This window comes from Lissotriton helveticus, chromosome 7, assembly GCF_964261635.1.
Source record: "Lissotriton helveticus chromosome 7, aLisHel1.1, whole genome shotgun sequence".
In the NCBI taxonomy this organism is placed as follows: domain Eukaryota; kingdom Metazoa; phylum Chordata; class Amphibia; order Caudata; family Salamandridae; genus Lissotriton; species Lissotriton helveticus.
This window is the reverse complement of record NC_136068.1, coordinates 78,540,015-78,562,131: the sequence shown is the minus strand read 5'-3', so window position 1 is coordinate 78,562,131 and position 22,117 is coordinate 78,540,015. Positions and strand designations below refer to the sequence as shown.

Sequence of the window (22,117 nt, the reverse complement as noted above, 5' to 3'; positions counted from 1 at the left end):
TAATGCTGTAAAAGACTTTACCCCCTTGCTCCTCCCTCTCTGGACCAAGATCATCAACAGCTCTTTGCAGCAAGGCCACATTCCAGACTCCCTTAAGGTGGGGCAAGTCACGCCTATACTCAAGAAACCTACTGCTGATCCGTCTGACCTAAACAACTATCGGCCCATCACCAATATCCCCACCCTGGCCAAACTGCTGGAGAAATGTGTCCAACTCCAACTAACAAAACACATTGATCAATTTGACCTCCTCAACCCTCATCAATCAGGTTTCAGAGCGAAACATAGCACGGAAACAGCTATGACACACATAATTGATGACGCCCTCCAAATTCTGGATCGCAATGAGTCCTGCCTCCTCATCCTTCTTGACCTCTCGTCAGCATTTGACACGGTCAAACATGAGAACTTGCTGGAGCTGCTAAATACTCGAATGGGGCTATCGGGAACTGTTCTCAAGTGGTTTTCGTCCTTCCTTCACAATCGGTCTCAGAGGTTCAAGATCGACAATGTGCTATCTACACCTATGCCTGCAGATCTAGGTGTGCCACAAGGATCCACCCTCTCCCCTACACTGTTCAACCTCGTTATGGAACCGCTCGCCACCTTGCTTCAAGCATCCAATGTTCAATTCCATATGTACGCCGACGACACACAACTCTATCTAAAGTTACAATCCCCGGAAGATATCAAACATCTGAATTCCACGCTTATTAACACCCAATCTTGGCTGGCCAATAATCACCTCAAACTAAACGCGCTGAAAACTGAGTTCCTACTCATCTCACCCCCGGCGAAAACGTCCTCCACCCAAACCTGGCTCAACAACCTAACAGCACTCAATGTCCAACCTACCATCGTGGACTCGGCGAAATCCCTAGGCATCACACTCGACGCCAAGCTCAACATGCAGCAGCACGTCAGCAAAGCCACTAAAGCAGCCAATTTCCAAATTAACACACTGAGGAAAATTAAACCCTTCCTCCCGGCCAAAGACTTCCAAACTGCTGTACAAGCTTTAGTCATCCCTCGAATTGACTACGGAATTGCGGCCCTCAGCGGTCTCCCGCTATCCACAACAGCACCCTTAAGAGCCTCCCTGAACGCTGCCGCGAGACTCATTACTGGCTCTAGAAAGCATTCCCACATATCCCCAGACTTAAAGTCTCTAAAATGGCTGCCTTTTGAAGCCAGAATACAGCTAAAAATTGCAGTTATGACACACGCGGCCGTGCACCACAAGGCACCCAACTACCTCGCTCAAAAGCTGTCTATATCAGGAGGCTCGAGAACCAATAGGAGCACAAAAAATCTACTCCTGAAACCTCGTAGATTCCGGAAAGCGAAAACTTACAAGCGCTCCTTCTCAGGAATGGCACCCAGGATCTGGAATGCGCTCCCGCCTGAAACCAGGCTGATCTCCTCCACGGCACTCTTCAAGAAAGAGGTGAAAACCATCCTTCTGGCCAAGATCTCCTGATCGCCATAGATGTTGGTTCAGAGACTCCGCATTGTATCACTGCTCACCCTATCCCTTGGCACTACACTTTACCTGTAGAGTGGCACTACTACGCTACTCTCTTACTATCGACCAAGATATGATACACGTTGGTTTACTGATCCACCTGAACACCTCTGTATTGGGATCAATGACTTGTACTGTCCTATATTACTTCCCTACCTGATTGTATATGGATTGGTTTTATGTATGCTTTTTATTATCCATGTTATTACCATCTTATTGTTATTGTTATTGTCACCGTGTTATTGTTGCTTTACCCATGTTATCACCATGTTATTGACTTTTATACTGTTCCCAGTATCTCTGTTGACTCCTACTGCCCCTACACTGTCTTTGTGAAGCGCTCTGATATCTGTAAGGATCCTGTTCGCGCTATATAAAACTTTGAATAAATAAATAAAATAAATAAATTAATGAAAAAAAAAAGAAAAGAAAAGGAGACACGGCCAGCCGGCCGTGAACTGAAAGCACGGCCGGCCGGCCGTGAAAAAGCCTTTGATGCCGCAGGGGGTAATTAGGGGAGGAGAATGGCTGGGCTGCGGCAGAGCGCCAAGCCTTTGATGCAGCAGGGGGCGGAGCGGGAACAGCTGCTGGCGGCACTAAGCTGACGATTTGATGCTGTGCACGCGCATTTTAACTAATTGCGCTTGCGCATTGAGTTAAAAGTGCACATGCACTTCATCAAATCGCCAGTGAATCGCCAGTGTAGGTAAGCATTGTTTAAGCCCCCATAGTCTCGCTCTGCTCAATGCGCATGCGCATTGACAGGCGAGACCTAAAAACAGCAAAGGGAGAAAGACACGGTAGTACAGTATGTATAACAATCCATAAAATTCCAGATGCCTAATTTTACAATTCATTTCCAATTAATGATTTACATTTTCAGTATGTTGCTCCGTTTCCACCACATAGCCATTAAAAACTTGGCAAATGCAAATACGATGTAGTGGAGAGTGCTTGTCTTCAGAATTCTATATGATTGTAGGCAGTGTCTAAAACCAAGATTCCGGCACATGGGTACTAACCAGTACTTTCTTGGTCTACTATAAGCAGGGCAGAAAAACAGCACGTGTAGTTCGTCCTCCGCGCACGTGCTGCACCCTGGACAGATATTATCATCCAATGTAGACCATTTACTCGTGAATCCTTTGAGTGGTAATGTACCAAGCCTTGGAAACCAGAAATTGTTCAGTGCAGGTGCCTATTTTCTGGGCGCACAGGAGCGTGTCTAAACTTTTGTCCTTGAAAATCTTACTGAGCATTTTACGCGATACCCCACAACAGCCTCTTTCAGGGTCATCCCACAAATTATCTAAACCCAATCGATAGAGCTCTCGTCTCACATAGGCCAGCCATGGTATTCTATCTGCACAGTTGTAGCTTAAAATGTGCTTCAGGTCTTGCTTGTAGTGGAGCAGTTCAGGGGTCGACCAGAGCCCTTATCAGACCATTTATTTATTTAGTTGCTATGGGTGTGTGTGTGTTGGGGGGTGAGAAGTCATGCTCTTTTAGGTCTCGCCTGTCGATGCGCATGCGCATCGAGCTTGCGAGACTATGGGGGCTTAAACAGTCTTTAACCAACTTGCAAGGAATCGTGGCGATTCCTTGCAGTGCCCGTGAAAAAGCGCGTGCACATGCCCCCAGCCGCCTGCCTTGCATGTATTTTCCCTCAGCCTCCCTCCCGCGGGCAGCTTGGCCTCGGGTATTCACCCCAGCGCGACTTCTCCTCCCCCCTAATTACATGCCTGCTGTTTACTTCTTTCACGGCCACTCTCTCGCACATCAAAGGCTGCTCACACACACCATATGCCTGCTCCCCTCCCCACCCCCCACGCCTCGCAACAGACTTCATTGGAATGCGCTCCATGCATTCTCCCCTCCCTTTCAGCCTCTTTCCCAGCTCCAAGCCGGACCCTCCTTTCTCACCTCCTCTTTCTTTATTTACAGGGAGAACTTGTATTTTTCCCCGAGGCAACCAGTTCTGACACTGCCCGTCCCAGCACACACCAACTTAGAGCTTGACTTGTACTGACGCTGTCACCCCAGCAGACATGCAATCTGCATCAAGCATCCATATGCATCAAACATCCACAAGCAACAGACATCCACAAACATCAGACATCCACAAGCATCACAAGCAGCAGACATCCACAAGCGTCAGGCATCCACAAGCGTCAGGCATCCACAAGCGTCAGACATCCACAAGCATCACAAGCAGCAGACATCCACAAGCAGCAGACATCCACAAGCAACAGACATCCACAAGCATCAGACATCCACAAGCATCACAAGCAGCAGACATCCACAAGCATCAGACATCCACAAGCATCACAAGCAGCAGACATCCACAAGCATCAGACATCCACAAGCATCACAAGCAGCAGACATCCACAAGCATCAGACATCCACAAGCATCAGACAGCCACAAGCAACAGACATCCACAAGCATCAGACATCCACAAGCATCAGACATCCACAAGCATCAGACATGCTTAGCATCAGACATCCACAAGCATCAGACATCCACAAGCATCAGACATCCACAAGCATCAGACATCCACAAGCATCACAAGCATCAGACATCCACAAGCATCAGACATCCACAAGCATCAGACATCCACAAGCAACAGACATCCACAAGCAACAGACATCCACAAGCATCACACATCCACAAGCATCACAAGCATCAGACATCCACAAGCATCACAAGCATCACACATCCACAAGCATCAGACATCCACAAGCATCAGACATCCACAAGCATCAGACATCCACAAGCATCAGACATCCACAAGCATCACAAGCATCAGACATCCACAAGCATCACAAGCATCAGACATCCACAAGTATCAGACATCCACAAGCATCAGACATCCACAAGCAGCAGACATCCACAAGCATCAGACATCCACAAGCATCACAAGCAGCAGACATCCACAAGCATCAGACATCCACAAGCATCAGACATCCACAAGCAACAGACATCCACAAGCATCAGACATCCACAAGCATCAGACATCCACAAGCATCAGACATGCTTAGCATCAGACATCCACAAGCATCAGACATCCACAAGCATCAGACATCCACAAGCATCAGACATCCACAAGCATCAGACATCCACAAGCATCACAAGCATCAGACATCCACAAGCATCAGACATCCACAAGCATCAGACATCCACAAGCAACAGACATCCACAAGCAACAGACATCCACAAGCATCAGACATCCACAAGCATCACAAGCATCAGACATCCACAAGCATCACAAGCATCAGACATCCACAAGCATCAGACATCCACAAGCATCAGACATCCACAAGCATCAGACATCCACAAGCATCAGACATCCACAAGCATCACAAGCATCAGACATCCACAAGCATCACAAGCATCAGACATCCACAAGCATCAGACATCCACAAGCATCAGACATCCACAAGCATCAGACATCCACAAGCATCAGACATCCACAAGCATCAGACATCCACAAGCAACAGACATCCACAAGCAACATAATAATAATCGTTAACAGAAGAGGGAGGGAGAGGGAATAGTGGATTCTGTCTCCCCTAGCAATTATTATAAACAAAATGAAATCCACTAAGTGGAAGGCGGTTGTTACCACAATGGTGGGGAGCAACCAGTGTTGTTAAAATACCCCTCACACACCAACAGGCCCCTTGGTGTCATGCTTCATCATCGGGGTCTTCGCAAACCTCTACGGGATGCGGCGTGCTTCGACTTCACGACTACGCAGGAGCACTTTCCTGTGAACTATGTGTTTGGTGTGTGTGAGTACAAAATGTGAGTGGTGAGGTGAAGGTGAGAAATTAAAAAATACCTGGCACGTGAGTACCGAAATTTTTTTATTTAGTCTCCGGCTGGTATTGTTAAAAAGTGTGCTAGAGTGGTTGTGGTTTACTGATTAGGGTAACCCAACCATGTTAGTGCGTCGACATGTTTCGGAGTTTAAAGAACTCCTTCTTCAGGACGAGGATATGCACTACTTATCCCCACCTTACTCACATGTGTGTAGATTTTAAAGTGTGCTCTACAAAAATAAGATTAGGTGAAAATGTACCTATCTATGTTTAATGTAAGGTCCGTTGCGCCCAATTGGCGATTATGGACACCTGTAAACAGAAAAATCAAGTAAAACAGGGTAATACATGTTTTTTTAGTCTCATACTGTGTAGATACACAGAAGGGTAACAAGGAACAAAAGTGAAGGTCCAGGAACCCTAAAAAAAGAAAAAACAGAAAAAACGAACAACATATAAACTGAGACACACATTCATTCATAGTATCTGATAAGCCCTTGAGGGTGTAGTTTCTGACACAAATGTGTTGCTTACTTATGAAAAGAGGTCGAATGGCCTCATGAGCCACAGCGTGTTGGGGGGTCCGTTCTACCCGTTATGGCAACCTGTGAGGTATTCAAGGAAATGGATCAAAATATTGTAAACCTTCGATTTTATGAAGGTTTACACATCATTTAGCATATCCATACATTCATACACACTCACGGTTACTCCCAGGGCTGTCTGGCTTCCTACCCCTCCACGCGGCTCCGACGAGTAAATTGTGTGGTGAGGAGCGGGCTTTTTATAGTCTAACTAGCTCCAATTAGCCACTGATTGAAAGCGGAAAAAGCCCATAACTGGACCTGACCCTTAGTCTCCATGCCGCTTCTGCGCGCATCGGGTAGGGCGTTCCCGTGCAAATGCGCATGTGCGGAAGAGCGGTGAGGGACAGGCGCGCGTGCGCATCACCTCAGTATGTCTAAGGCAGCCTGGATGTAGTGTCTGCCGCTTAGCGCATGCGCGAAAACGGTAATAGACGCCGTGTCTGTCTCAGCTTGAAGTTATTGCCTCAGAGATCAAAAAATACATAAATTACATTGAGTCGAGCTGCAGAAATGGTTTAGGACTCAATGAGGGTTATTGGCACCATGCATATATCGCCTACAAATTTAAGGATATAATTAAACCCTCGATATGTGAAGGACATTAGGGGAACTGTCAAAATTACTTAAAGCCCGAAACAAACTGACAATATCTATGAAAATAAAATATAAATAAAAACTACAGAATACATTATTTTGGAGGGTTCTGATCACAGAAACCCTTTGAGCTGTAGGTACAGTTATTGCTGCGGATATGGTTTATACAGCATAAATGTTAGCGAGGATGTTCACCTAGGTAATGAGTTTTGGGAAAAAGACTCATGCAGTTGGATATCAGGGGTTACCAGTTACTGAAGTGGGTGGCTATCAGTTATTGGCGTACTTGGCAAAGTAGTGGGGTTTCTTTAGCGTAGTTGGTTCCATGGAATGGAGTCGTTCAACCCAGTCACATCTGAGCCCAGACGGAACACCCATCTTTGTTCTTTCTCAAATAAGCCTCTTTCTGATGGCAATTGCTCAATAACAGTCCAATGTATATCATTTACACAGTGCTGTGCTTCTAGGAAATGGGACGCCATTTTCGTTGTTTGTTTTTTGCATCTCACATTGCTCTTGTGTTCATTAATTCTAGTTTTCACTGCACGTGTGGTCATTCCCACATACTCTTTTCCACAAGGGCATGTGATGAGATACACAACATTACGGCTGTTGCAATTCGTGACTGCACGTTGTTCCCACTTTTCGCCATTACTGAATTCTAGAGTCAAGCTTTTCTCAGTCAGGTGGCAGTTGTTACAATTCCCACACGGGTAATGCCCATGTAGTCCTTTCAGCCTTGTTTGCTGTAGTACATTGGTTTGGGGTCTCGTATGGACCAGGATATCCTTCAGGTTTCTTCCCCTCCTGTGGGCAAAGATGGGTTTTTCCAGATCTAGACTCACACTTGTCAGGATGCGCCAATGTTTATTTACCAGTTTGGATACCTGGTTCGACACAGGGCTGTAGGTCGTGACACAGACTGGTCTGCCAGATTCCTCTTTTGGTGGGTTGTCATCCAAAAGAGCTTCCCGGTTGTTGTTCCGGGCTCTTTTCATAGCCTGGTTAATGATCTTATCTGGGTATTTCCTTTGTTGTAGTTTTTTACTCAGATCCAGTGCTTGGATTTTGTACTTCCCCACATCGCTGCAGTTACGACGTAGGCGAAGGAACTGCCCATATGGTAAGTTTTCTCTCAGGTGACGTGGATGAAAACTGTCGAACCTAAGGAGGCAGTTCCTTGCTGTCGGTTTGAAGTGTGTCTCCGTTTTCAAATGGCCTGCTTCATGATAAATGTTAAGGTCTAAAAAGACCATGGACTCATTGGACATTTGGTGAGTGAACCTCAGAAAATCATTCTGGCTGTTAATCCATTGCATGAAGTCCATGACAGATTGGTTATTACCTTCCCATATGACCAAGACGTCATCAATATAACGTTTCCAGGACAGGATTTTACTCCTGAACGGGTTGTCTTGGTGAAGGATTTTGGTAGTCTCCAGATGGTGTACATAGAGACCTGCCAGGCTTGGAGCAAATGTGCTCCCCATGCTAGTCCCATGGCACTGCAAGTAGAGGGTGCCTTCATACTCGAAAAAGTTCTTGGTGAGGGCCATCGAGATGCATTCCATCACCACACCTCGTGGGGTATGGTAAAGCCACTGTTTGCTGTATAGAACTTCCTCAATGATGTTGAGGGTTTCATCGTGTGGGAGACTGGTGTACAAGCTCTCCACATCGAGGCTCAGTAAGATTTGAGAGGTAGGATTGAAAGGATGGTCTTTTGGTAATTGAAGTACGGCTTTTGTATCCTTGAGATACGTATCAGTGGCCTGTACCAAAGGTCTCAGGAAGGCATCTGCAAACTTGGAGAGGGGTTCCAATATCGAAGCGATTCCAGACACGATGGGGCGACCTGGGGGGTTCTCGAGATTCTTATGAACCTTGGGTATCGTATAAAAATACGGTACTCGTGGGTTTTTTTGTGTTAGGAAAAGGGCCTCTTTTTCGTGAGCCAGTCATGGCTTAGAGCTTCTTCAGTCAATGCTCCTACTCGGATTCGTATGGACTCTGTGGGGTCCTCATCCAGAACCTGATAGTTCCTTCTGTCTGCGAGGAGTCTCCTGCATTCTTGATCGTACGCCGTCGTTGTTTGGATCACAACGGCCCCGCCCTTGTCCGCGGGTTTTATGATGATTAACTTGTTTTGTGATAATTCCCTCACAGCTTCGTTCTCTAGTCTGCTCATGTTCTGAAAGACCCTAGAGTCTGTATCCATTTTGCCTAATTCTGACATAACTGCTTTTTCAAAAGCTAAAACTTCCACTGGGAGCTGGTTATCCTGTGGTGTAAAGGAAGATTTTGGTTTCAAACCCGTGTCGGATGTCTCGACTCTGGGTGCTTGATTGTGGAAGAAAGCCTTTAGCTTGATGGTCCTAATAAAATCCTGGACCTCTTTGTGTAGGAGAAAAATGTCTGGCTTGTTCGTGGGTACATAGCCTAGGCCTTTGTTCAATACTTTTTTCTGTATTTCAGTTAGTGGCCACGGGGATATGTTTATAACTAAGTCCCTCTCTTGCTGGTTGAGGCTTGACCCGCTGTCATGCTCCTGGTGTGCATTCTGGGGTCTGATTCTGTCACCGGTTGCCAAGTGACATTGTTCCCTCTCTTGTTCCTGCCCCTGTTGGATCCTGGGCCCCACGATAAAAAAGGTTGTGGGTTTTGTTGTGGTACGGTGGATTGATCTTCCCCCCATTGTGGGTACATTGGTCCCATTTGAGGTGGGCCATACTGGTATTGTGGAAACTGGAAAGGGCCCTGAAAAAGGGTTGAACATGGGTGGTCCTTGGAAACCTCGCCATCCTCTTTGGCGTGGATACTGGTTTCTCTGTTGCCGATAGCCCCTTTGTTGTCTTTTGTTCCTAAATCCCCCAGAGTTGTTACTGGAAGAACTCCCATCCGAGTTGACGCTGTCAGCATCACTGATATTACCACTAGCCACATAGTCCGCTTTGGTGTAAGGGTAAGCCCATTCAGCCGTGAAGCGGTCCTTGTCTTTTTTGAATTTGTTAAATTTACTTTGTTTCAAAGTGGCTTCGAAATCAGACATTTGTTTATTAAGTTCTTCCAAACCTTTCTTTAAATCAGCCGGTTGGATGTAACCTTTTAGTTGGACTTCCAGTCTCTGTATCTCAATCTTTAATTCTTGGGATTTTTTACTTGCCGTCTGTACTATCAGTACCAACCAGTCCCTGGTGCAATGCCAGGAGATTAAGGACCATGCTTTTTTGAAGGCCAAGTCATCTTGGAAGATAAAAGGTTCATTTTTTACAAGCAAACCCTGAGGGGCTAGTTTGTTCCTTAAATACTCCCTCATTAATAGACCATGTAGGGCAGCTCTGATCTGTACCTTCCGCACATTGGTCAGTTCATCCCAATCTCCTACTGTAGGGGCAGGGTTGTCGGTGCTTAAACCCTCGAATGGATTGTCCTGCGCCAAAATTCTGTCAATCTCATCCTCAGTGAATGTTAGCCCGTGTTCATCCTCCATGGTGGTTTTGGTGGATGGTCAATACTATGTTGAATGTAAAGTGTGTCGTCAAAAAATTGTGTTGTTCGATAAGGGAGGGGCTCCCACAGCTGTGCGCTGTCTACAAATAATCGTTAACAGAAGAGGGAGGGAGAGGGAATAGTGGATTCTGTCTCCCCTAGCAATTATTATAAACAAAATGGAATCCACTAAGTGGAAGGCGGTTGTTACCACAATGGTCGGGAGCAACCAGTGTTGTTAAAATACCCCTCACACACCAACAGGCCCCTTGGTGTCATGCTTCATCATCGGGGTCTTCGCAAACCTCTACGGGATGCGGCGTGCTACGACTTCACGACTACGCAGGAGCACTTTCCTGTGAACTATGTGTTTGGTGTGTGTGAGTACAAAATGTGAGTGGTGAGGTGAAGGTGAGAAATTAAAAAATACCTGGCACGTGAGTACCGAAAATTTTTTATTTAGTCTCCGGCTGGTATTGTTAAAAAGTGTGCTAGAGTGGTTGTGGTTTACTGATTAGGGTAACCCAACCATGTTAGTGCGTCGACATGTTTCGGAGTTTAAAGAACTCCTTCTTCAGGACGAGGATATGCACTACTTATCCCCACCTTACTCACATGTGTGTAGATTTTAAAGTGTGCTCTACAAAAATAAGATTAGGTGAAAATGTACCTATCTATGTTTAATGTAAGGTCCGTTGCGCCCAATTGGCGATTATGGACACCTGTAAACAGAAAAATCAAGTAAAACAGGGTAATACATGTTTTTTTAGTCTCATACTGTGTAGATACACAGAAGGGTAACAAGGAACAAAAGTGAAGGTCCAGGAACCCTAAAAAAAGAAAAAACAGAAAAAACGAACAACATATAAACTGAGACACACATTCATTCATAGTATCTGATAAGCCCTTGAGGGTGTAGTTTCTGACACAAATGTGTTGCTTACTTATGAAAAGAGGTCGAATGGCCTCATGAGCCACAGCATGTTGGGGGGTCCGTTCTACCCGTTATGGCAACCTGTGAGGTATTCAAGGAAATGGATCAAAATATTGTAAACCTTCGATTTTATGAAGGTTTACACATCATTTAGCATATCCATACATTCATACACACTCACGGTTACTCCCAGGGCTGTCTGGCTTCCTACCCCTCCACGCGGCTCCGACGAGTAAATTGTGTGGTGAGGAGCGGGCTTTTTATAGTCTAACTAGCTCCAATTAGCCACTGATTGAAAGCGGAAAAAGCCCATAACTGGACCTGACCCTTAGTCTCCATGCCGCTTCTGCGCGCATCGGGTAGGGCGTTCCCGTGCAAATGCGCATGTGCGGAAGAGCGGTGAGGGACAGGCGCGCGTGCGCATCACCTCAGTATGTCTAAGGCAGCCTGGATGTAGTGTCTGCCGCTTAGCGCATGCGCGAAAACGGTAATAGACGCCGTGTCTGTCTCAGCTTGAAGTTATTGCCTCAGAGATCAAAAAATACATAAATTACATTGAGTCGAGCTGCAGAAATGGTTTAGGACTCAATGAGGGTTATTGGCACCATGCATATATCGCCTACAAATTTAAGGATATAATTAAACCCTCGATATGTGAAGGACATTAGGGGAACTGTCAAAATTACTTAAAGCCCGAAACAAACTGACAATATCTATGAAAATAAAATATAAATAAAAACTACAGAATACATTATTTTGGAGGGTTCTGATCACAGAAACCCTTTGAGCTGTAGGTACAGTTATTGCTGCGGATATGGTTTATACAGCATAAATGTTAGCGAGGATGTTCACCTAGGTAATGAGTTTTGGGAAAAAGACTCATGCAGTTGGATATCAGGGGTTACCAGTTACTGAAGTGGGTGGCTATCAGTTATTGGCGTACTTGGCAAAGTAGTGGGGTTTCTTTAGCGTAGTTGGTTCCATGGAATGGAGTCGTTCATCCCAGTCACATCTGAGCCCAGACGGAACACCCATCTTTGTTCTTTCTCAAACAAGCCTCTTTCTGATGGCAATTGCTCAATAACAGTCCAATGTATATCATTTACACAGTGCTGTGCTTCTAGGAAATGGGACGCCATTTTCGTTGTTTGTTTTTTGCATCTCACATTGCTCTTGTGTTCATTAATTCTAGTTTTCACTGCACGTGTGGTCATTCCCACATACTCTTTTCCACAAGGGCATGTGATGAGATACACAACATTACGGCTGTTGCAATTCGTGACTGCACGTTGTTCCCACTTTTCGCCATTACTGAATTCTAGAGTCAAGCTTTTCTCAGTCAGGTGGCAGTTGTTACAATTCCCACACGGGTAATGCCCATGTAGTCCTTTCAGCCTTGTTTGCTGTAGTACATTGGTTTGGGGTCTCGTATGGACCAGGATATTGGTGTGTGAGGGGTATTTTAACAACACTGGTTGCTCCCCACCATTGTGGTAACAACCGCCTTCCACTTAGTGGATTCCATTTTGTTTATAATATCCACAAGCAACAGACATCCACAAGCAACAGACATCCACAAGCATCACACATCCACAAGCATCACAAGCATCAGACATCCACAAGCATCACAAGCATCAGACATCCACAAGCATCAGACATCCACAAGCATCAGACATCCACAAGCATCAGACATCCACAAGCATCAGACATCCACAAGCATCAGACATGCTTAGCATCAGACATCCACAAGCATCAGACATGCTTAGCATCAGACATCCACAAGCAACAGACATCCACAAGCATCAGACATCCACAAGCATCAGACATCCACAAGCATCAGACATCCACAAGCATCAGACATCCACAAGCATCAGACATCCACAAGCATCACAAGCATCAGACATCCACAAGCTTCACAAGCATCAGACATCCACAAGCATCACAAGCATCAGACATCCACAAGCATCAGACATCCACAAGCATCAGACATCCACAAGCAACAGACATCCACAAGCAACAGACATCCACAAGCATCACACATCCACAAGCATCACAAGCATCAGACATTCACAAGCATCACAAGCATCAGACATCCACAAGCATCAGACATCCACAAGCATCAGACATCCACAAGCATCAGACATCCACAAGCATCAGACATCCACAAGCATCAGACATCCACAAGCATCAGACATGCTAAGCATCAGACATCCACAAGCATCAGACATGCTTAGCATCAGACATCCACAAGCAACAGACATCCACAAGCAACAGACATCCACAAGCATCAGACATCCACAAGCATCAGACATCCACAAGCATCAGACATCCACAAGCATCACAAGCATCAGACATCCACAAGCATCAGACATCCACAAGCATCAGACATCCACAAGCATCAGACATCCACAAGCATCAGACATCCACAAGCATCAGACATCCACAAGCAACAGACATCCACAAGCAACAGACATCCACAAGCATCACACATCCACAAGCATCACAAGCATCAGACATCCACAAGCATCACAAGCATCAGACATCCACAAGCATCAGACATCCACAAGCATCACAAGCATCAGACATCCACAAGCATCAGACATCCACAAGCATCAGACATCCACAAGCATCACAAGCATCAGACATCCACAAGCATCAGACATCCACAAGCATCAGACATCCACAAGCAACAGACATCCACAAGCATCACACATCCACAAGCATCACAAGCATCAGACATCCACAAGCATCACAAGCATCAGACATCCACAAGCATCACAAGCATCAGACATCCACAAGCATCAGACATCCACAAGCATCAGACATCCACAAGCATCACAAGCATCAGACATCCACAAGCATCAGACATCCACAAGCATCAGACATCCACAAGCATCACAAGCAGCAGACATCCACAAGCATCAGGCATCCACAAGCGGCAGGCATCCACAAGCATCAGACATCCACAAGCATCAGACATCCACAAGCATCACAAGCATCAGACATCCACAAGCATCAGACATCCACAAGCATCAGACATCCACAAGCATCACAAGCAGCAGACATCCACAAGCATCAGGCATCCACAAGCGGCAGGCATCCACAAGCGTCAGACATCCACAAGCATCACAAGCATCAGACATCCACAAGCATCAGACATCCACAAGCATCAGACATCCACAAGCATCAGACATCCACAAGCATGAGACATCCACAAGCATCAGACATCCACAAGCATCAGACATCCACAAGCATCAGACATCCACAAGCATCAGACATCCACAAGCATCAGACATCCACAAGCATCAGACATGCTTAGCATCAGACATCCACAAGCAACAGACATCCACAAGCAACAGACATCCACAAGCATCAGACATCCACAAGCATCACAAGCATCAGACATCCACAAGCATCAGACATCCACAAGCATCAGACATCCACAAGCATCAGACATCCACAAGCATCAGACATCCACAAGCATCAGACATCCACAAGCAACAGACACCCACAAGCATCACACATCCACAAGCATCACACATCCACAAGCATCACAAGCATCAGACATCCACAAGCATCACAAGCATCAGACATCCACAAGCATCAGACATCCACAAGCATCAGACATCCACAAGCATCACAAGCATCAGACATCCACAAGCATCAGACATCCACAAGCATCAGACATCCACAAGCATCACAAGCAGCAGACATCCACAAGCATCAGGCATCCACAAGCGGCAGGCATCCACAAGCGTCAGACATCCACAAGCATCACAAGCAGCAGACATCCACAAGCAACAGACATCCACAAGCAACAGACATCCACAAGCAACAGACATCCACAAGCAACAGACATCCACAAGCAACAGACATCCACAAGCATCACACATCCACAAGCATCACAAGCATCAGACATCCACAAGCATCAGACATCCACAAGCATCACAAGCAACAGACATCCGCAAGCATCAGACATCCACAAGCATCAGACATCCACAAGCATCACAAGCAGCAGACATCCAAAAGCATCAGGCATCCACAAGCGGCAGGCATCCACAAGCGTCAGACATCCACAAGCATCACAAGCATCAGACATCCACAAGCATCAGACATCCACAAGCATCAGACATCCACAAGCATCAGACATCCACAAGCATCAGACATCCACAAGCATCAGACATCCACAAGCATCAGACATCCACAAGCATCAGACATCCACAAGCATCAGACATCCACAAGCATCAGACATCCACAAGCAACAGACATCCACAAGCATCAGACATCCACAAGCAACAGACATCCACAAGCATCAGACATCCACAAGCATCAGACATCCACAAGCATCAGACATCCACAAGCAACAGACATCCACAAGCATCAGACATCCACAAGCAACAGACATCCACACCCTCACTCACCCTCACCCTCACTCACCCTCAACACCTCAGCCTCAACCCCTCACCCTCACTCACACTCACTCACACTCACCCTCACTCACCCTCACCCTCACTCACCCTCACTCACCCTCACCCTCACCCTCACTCACCATCAACCGCTCACCCTCACTCACCTTCACCCTCACTCACCCTTACCCTCACTCACCCTCAACACCTCACCCTCACCCTCACTCACCCTCAACTCCTCACCCTCAACCCCTCACTCACCCTCACTCTCACTCACCCTCACTCACCCTCAACACCTCACCCTCACCCTCACTCACCCTCACCCTCACCCTCAACTCCTCACCCTCACCCTCACTCACCCTCCCCCTCACTCACCCTCAACGCCTCACCGTCACTCACCCTCACCCTCACTCACCCTCAACACCTCACCCTCACTCACCCTCAACCCCACAGCCTCACTCACCCTCACCCTCACCCTCACTCACCCTCAACTCCTCATCCTCAAGCCCTCACCCTCACTCACCCTCACCCACCCTCACCCTCACTCACCCTCAATAATCCCTCACCCTCACCCTCACTCACCCTCACTCACCTTCACCCTCACTCACCTTCACCCTCACTCACCCTCACCCTCACTCACCCTCAACACCTCACCCTCACTCACCCTCAACACCTCACCCTCACCCTCATCACCCTCACTCACCCTCAACTCCTCACCCTCACTCACCCTCACCCTCATCCTCACCCTCACCCTCACTCACCCTCACCCTCACTCACCCTCACCCTCACTCACCCTCAACACCTCACCCTCACTCACCCTCACCCTCACCCTCACTCACCCTCACTCACCCTCACTCACCCTCACTCACCCTCAACACCTCACCCTCACCCTCTCCCCTGCTGCACACTCCTGCTCTCTAGAGATGTGGCATAACGACCAGAGCTGCCATATAAGTCACGTAAATACAAAACATGTTGCATTCCAAATGCTATAGGTGTCACATTCGCGAAAGTTATAACTATTGGCATTGTAAATGACAAAGCCATCAATTTAGCAATTTTAACAACCAAAAAATAAATAATATATGTCATTTACTAGACCAATAACTACAACTTTTCTAATGCGAGACCTATTGCATTCCAACCCCACTCATCCACGCAACCCCACTCATCCACGCAATGCCACTCACACACGCAACGCCACTCACACACGCAACGCCACTCACACACGCAACGCCACTCACACACGCAATGCCACTCACACACGCAACGCCACTCACACACGCAACGCCACTCATCCACGCAACGCCACTCATCCACGCAACGCCACTCATCCATTTGCAAAACAAAAAAGGTCAAACTCTTCTATTGCGAGACCTATTGCATTTTCAATGCTTGTTAATTATGCGTCTGACTCTAAACAAGAAATCGTCGATAAAATGTAATAGATTCACAAATAAAAAGAATGAAGTGCAAATTCAATGAGTAATCATGGATTACGCGTGTTTAAGTAATTTACTCCTAAATAGATCAAAAGTGAGCATACTCAGGTGAGTGTCCTGGGAGTAGAGTAGCAGGTAACGCAGATGAAGTTCTACGCCCACAAAAGTACATTCCATGGTAGGCTCAAAGAATCCCACAGAAAGATTTGCTCCTGTCTTTCTTTATCGCAAAGTATTCAATTTTCATCCTGGTGTAAAACACAACATGGAAAATATGTGGAAGTACTAATGTTTGTTAGCATTCATTATCTGGCTAAAAGAGGAACTCTTTAGTCATTTAAAAACTCGCCTGTCATAACTTCATGAAAAAGATGTATTTCTTCTCTTTCCACTTCACAAAGTGAAAACAAAAACAATCATTTTCCTCTGGTTACATAAGTGGATATTTTTAAGACCCCTCCCCCACTAAGGATTCACAATACAAAGGTAGAGGTACATATATAGCACTACATTGAAATTGCCACCATTAGGATTAAGATTACTACTGAGATTAAGGATACAGTAATGGCAATCAGTGGCATAGGAAGGGGGGTGCGGTTGGTGCGGGCCACCCCGGGTGTCATCGCTGAGGGGGGGTGACAGAATGGCACAAATATGTGTTTAAAAAAACAATTGCCATTTTTTTGAGCCGGGGGTGACAAGAAATGTTCTGCACCCGGTACCACCTGACCTTGCTACGCCACTGATGGCAGTGTTAGGGTTAAGAGTAAGGTTAGCTTAAGTGGGGACTCGATTTAGTCTTAGTTTTAGTTCTAAGGTGTCATCTAGAGGTTGCAGGTGATGGGATAGACACAACATTTGTCAGCTATTCCCTCCACCCACCTTTTGCACCTCCAGCCCTATAAAGAGGTTTAGAGAGGGTCGGTCGTGTTACCAAAGGTGGAGTTGTTACCTGCACCACTGTGGGTAAAACCCTACCTGCTAAACAAGGGCATTTGACTTGGGATCAGAAAGCAGGTCCAATTTAGGGCAGACTTTATGGCAGTATGTCTGAAGAATTCTTTCCTGTTCAGGTCCACCCTGTGCATGATGGCATTAACAGGCAGGACCCACCTACCCTTAAGCTCGGTGGACCTGCTGTCAAGGCATTTTTTTTCTTTTTTATACTGAAGCAGCTACTGCTGCAAAGGGTGGAGCTGTTTGGTGAAAAAACAACCCTACTTTTAAAAGCCAATCTTCTTAAAACTCCAGATCTAGAAGGCCGCCCATGGCCAACCTAGCCCACCAAACCTAAAAGGCCAGCTTGTGAGTAGCCAGAGTTGAAATGGAGCCCTCAGTGGTAGGTTTAGATTAAAGTTTAGCGGCACAATTTGTGTTACCGACGGGGTTATGGTTAGTATTTAGGTTAGGAACCAGGGTTAGGAGTACGAGTGGGTTGAGGGCTGGTGAAGGGGCATACATAGGGGTTAGAGTATGTTTATGTTTGGACTAGGGTAGTTCTAAGGGGTAGGTTTAGTTTTAGTGTAAGCTTTAGACTTAAGCCTCTAGTTAGATCTAGGACTAGTGCTACAGTTAGGGTTTGGGTAACAATATTAGTTAGGATTAGGGCTAGTAAACTTATGTTTGGACTAAGTGTTTTTGTTGTAGTAGTATTTTCTGTATTGCTATTCTCAGCAGTGGTTTTTCGCTGTAATGGATTCCATGTGGTGGTGTGTAGTTTTATCTTGTGTAGTAAAGGGGGACTGTTCTTATATGATAGACAAATGAGAGATTCTGCATTATTTTGGTGGGACACGATCAAATTCCCAGGACTCGCAGCACGACCTGGGGCCACATTTCTTGTTTTCATGAAGCACGTATATTTAATGAGCATTTAATACAAGGCATCCTCGCTTGAACATGAATGTGTAAACATGAGTAGGGTAATAACTAGGGTGTCCAACTGGCATGGGTGCAAATTCAATGCAAAAAGAACAATTGATGGGCAGAATGCAGAACAATGCCATACATTCACCCCGGTACAGAGATCTGGGCCTAAATCCATCGTTTTTTTGCTCCCCATGCCATTCCAGTTTGGACCCAGCCATATGCAAATCAGTCTTGACCCTGTGCCCCATGGGAGCAGTCCAGCCCGAACTGTCAGGCCAGGTCCTCCCTGGACTGAAAACAAGCATCCTAGGACAGGTTTCAGGTTTTCAGCCCTCATCAGCCAGGATAGCTTGACTCCAGTGGTGTGGAGAGCACAGGACCCACGTCTGGGCATACCCGTCCCACTCGGGGTGACACATGCAAAAAGAACAATTGATGGACAGAATGCAGAACAATGCCATACATTCACCCCAGTACAGAGATCTGGTCCTAAATCCATCATTGTTTTGCTCACCATGCCATTCCAGTTTGGACCCAGCCATATGCAAATCGGTCTTGACCCTGCGCCCAATGGGAACAGCCCAGCCCGAACTGCCAGGTCCTCCCTTGACTGGAAACAAGATCCTGGGACCGGTTTCTGGTCCAAATGGGTGCAGATTCATGACAGTAAGTGTAAAAACTCAGGACAGAAGGTCAAAATGTAGGACAAAAATTCAGAACACAAGGTCAGGACAAAACTTCGGGACAAAAGGTACGTTTTACAGACACATCAGAAGAAGCGGTGCGATGGTATAAAAGTTAGTAAATAGGCAGCCACTTAAGTACAACTCAAAATACGTTTATATTAGGTTGAGACAATCGTGCACTTCACAGTTTTTCGGTATGCACGCAGCTTTGAGCAACTGTGCAGGTCTTTTTGTGGTATTTCATATGATAATAATCTATTTATATGGTTACTGCACCGGGTTGTCCAGGTTGATATTTTGTTTACAACTCATGGTCCTGGGCAGGCATGTTTGGTGAGAGAAGTGGTCAGAAAGATCTGCTTGGATACACTTTGTTACTAGCATCTCATATCTGAGCGCCATTGTGAGATGTAAAGCGGCACGCATAGGTGAACTAAAGGGAGGATTGCGGTGATGAACCCACTATAGGGAACGCACTATGGGTGCTTCAGCAAGTGGAACTTAAAATATGGAATCTGTCTTTGCTTATGGGGGCTTCGCAAAGAGTTGCACAAGCTGACAGAAGTCACAAAGGTGCTTTTCCCTGCAGCTTTCTTAAAGAATACACTGTCGATACACTATTACATAGTTTATTTTTGATGCCTTGCTTATTGCTATAAACAAAATATGCATCTCAAGCACAGCTCAAGGCACTATGAGGCTCTCCCTAAAACCTTACACCTAAAAGAAAAAAATGCAAGCATTTACTATTACTAGTGTAACATTCAAGTAGCAGTTGATTGTCACTCAAAATGTCATTTGCATGATGTATAGATCCCACACATAAGCACACAGCAAATACAGAATAGTAACACATAGGCAAGGGAGTAGCTAGAACATTTTAATACCTCTCACTTTGAACTAAAGCTCTTTAGGTACCAAGAAAGCAAAGTAAGTCATCACAATACTCCCCAGAAGAGCTCTCTTATCCAAGGATCTAGCCATTCATCCTTCCATCAAACTCCTGATGTCCACAATTTCAGATTTACATTCTGTTATCTATTAATTCTTTCATCCATCATTCTGTCTTTCACCATTCATTCTTTCCTTCCATCTGTGTGCCCATCCATATCCAAACCATTTGCAAACCTATCCATCATCTATCCTTCAATCCATCTTTTCACTCATCCATCCCTTCATCCACCCTTTCACTCATCCATCCATCATCCATCCATCAACCCTTTCACCCGAGCCATCATTTCACTCATCCATCCACTCCTCCACCCATCCATCCATTCACCTATCTATCCAACTATTTACCCTTTAGCCCAAGCCATCCTTTCACTCACCCATCTACTCTTCCACCCATCCATCCATTCACTCATCCATCCAACCATTTACCCTTTCACCCATCCAGCCACCCTTTCACCTACTCATCCATCCACTCAGTCACTCATCCATCCACCCATTCACCCTTTCACTCATCCACCCATCCTTTCTTCCAGTTCTACAACCCTCCCTTTCACTCATGTATGCATTCTTTCACTCATCCATCTTTACCTTCTTATTTTCACTCATCCATGCACCCATTCGCCCATCCATTCTGTCAATCATTCATCCATGCTTTCACTCATCCATCCATCCTCCCTTTCTCTCTCCATTCACTATGCCCCTGCACTTAGGCTATCTGAAATTTTGGAAGTCATGAGTCTTGCATGATGCAGAGTGCCAGGATCTGAGGTGACTGTGACCTGGTGTTGTTTCCAGGGTTTTAAGTGGGATGAAAAAACTGGAGGTCTCTCCAAGCGGCGTGTCTGATGTAATTAAGGGTGTGACTTAAAACACCTCAGCTAAAAATATGTGCTGAGTATAATGTGCCGCGCTACTGGTATTTTTCTGTTGCTATCATTGCATCCAGTAACATTAGACCTACAACAAACCATGGGGCATATTACCAAGGGTAGCGATAGGCAACTATCGCTCTATTAGCAAGCTGTCGCTAACTGATGTTAGCGACAGCTTTTAGGCGATAGCGAGCGGTTTGGGGCCGGCTTTGCATGTCAGCGATATTTATCGCTAATGACATGCAAAGTGGGTGTACCCAACCTGTTAGCAACTGAAAGCAGTTGCTAACGTCGCTATCGCCTATTAGCAAGGCAGGCGTAGCGTTGGAAATATTCCCACTATCGCCAAAAACCAACGCCTGCTCAGACCAGTTCTTAGCCATGTTATCCAATGGGAGGTGGATAACATGGCTAAGAGCATTTTGTTGCGAATGCGTGAATATCGCTGTATTCTCAGCGATATTCAAGCATTTCGCCGCTATCGCTGGATATTTTAGCACAATGGAGATAAACGTTGCTAATAGCATGTTTTCTCCGCTAACATATCCAGCGATAGGCAGCGATAAAAAAAATCGTCGGTAAGCCTATTTAGCGATAAATATCGCTACTTATTCTCTGATACTCGAAACGTATTGGTATGTGCTAAGCACTTTTTGTCCAAAATATCGCTACTTGTTGGTAATATGCCCCCATGACTATCGGCTTTGTCAATGGATGTTAGTTGCATAAAATAAATAAAAAAGCATCAACTATAGCTTCGTGTTATATAATAATTAAAATGCTTCAGCTCTGAAATGACGAGACTGTGTAAGAACTATAACCTCTTCTTTTTAACTTTGTACATTTGTTTTGTACATTTCTTCCTTCTAACCCCAACAGAATACCCTGCCCTAGACCGCGGCAGGAGATGTCCCGCCACATGCTGTAACATCCCAAACTG

At 45.9% G+C, this 22,117-nt stretch overlaps 1 protein-coding gene across 1 annotated transcript in view; it reads left to right on the top strand.

Moving 5' to 3' along the window:
- Positions 1 to 22,117, top strand: part of LAG3 (lymphocyte activating 3) — a 78,655-nt gene that overhangs the window by 10,308 nt on the left and 46,230 nt on the right. The window lies entirely within an intron of this gene.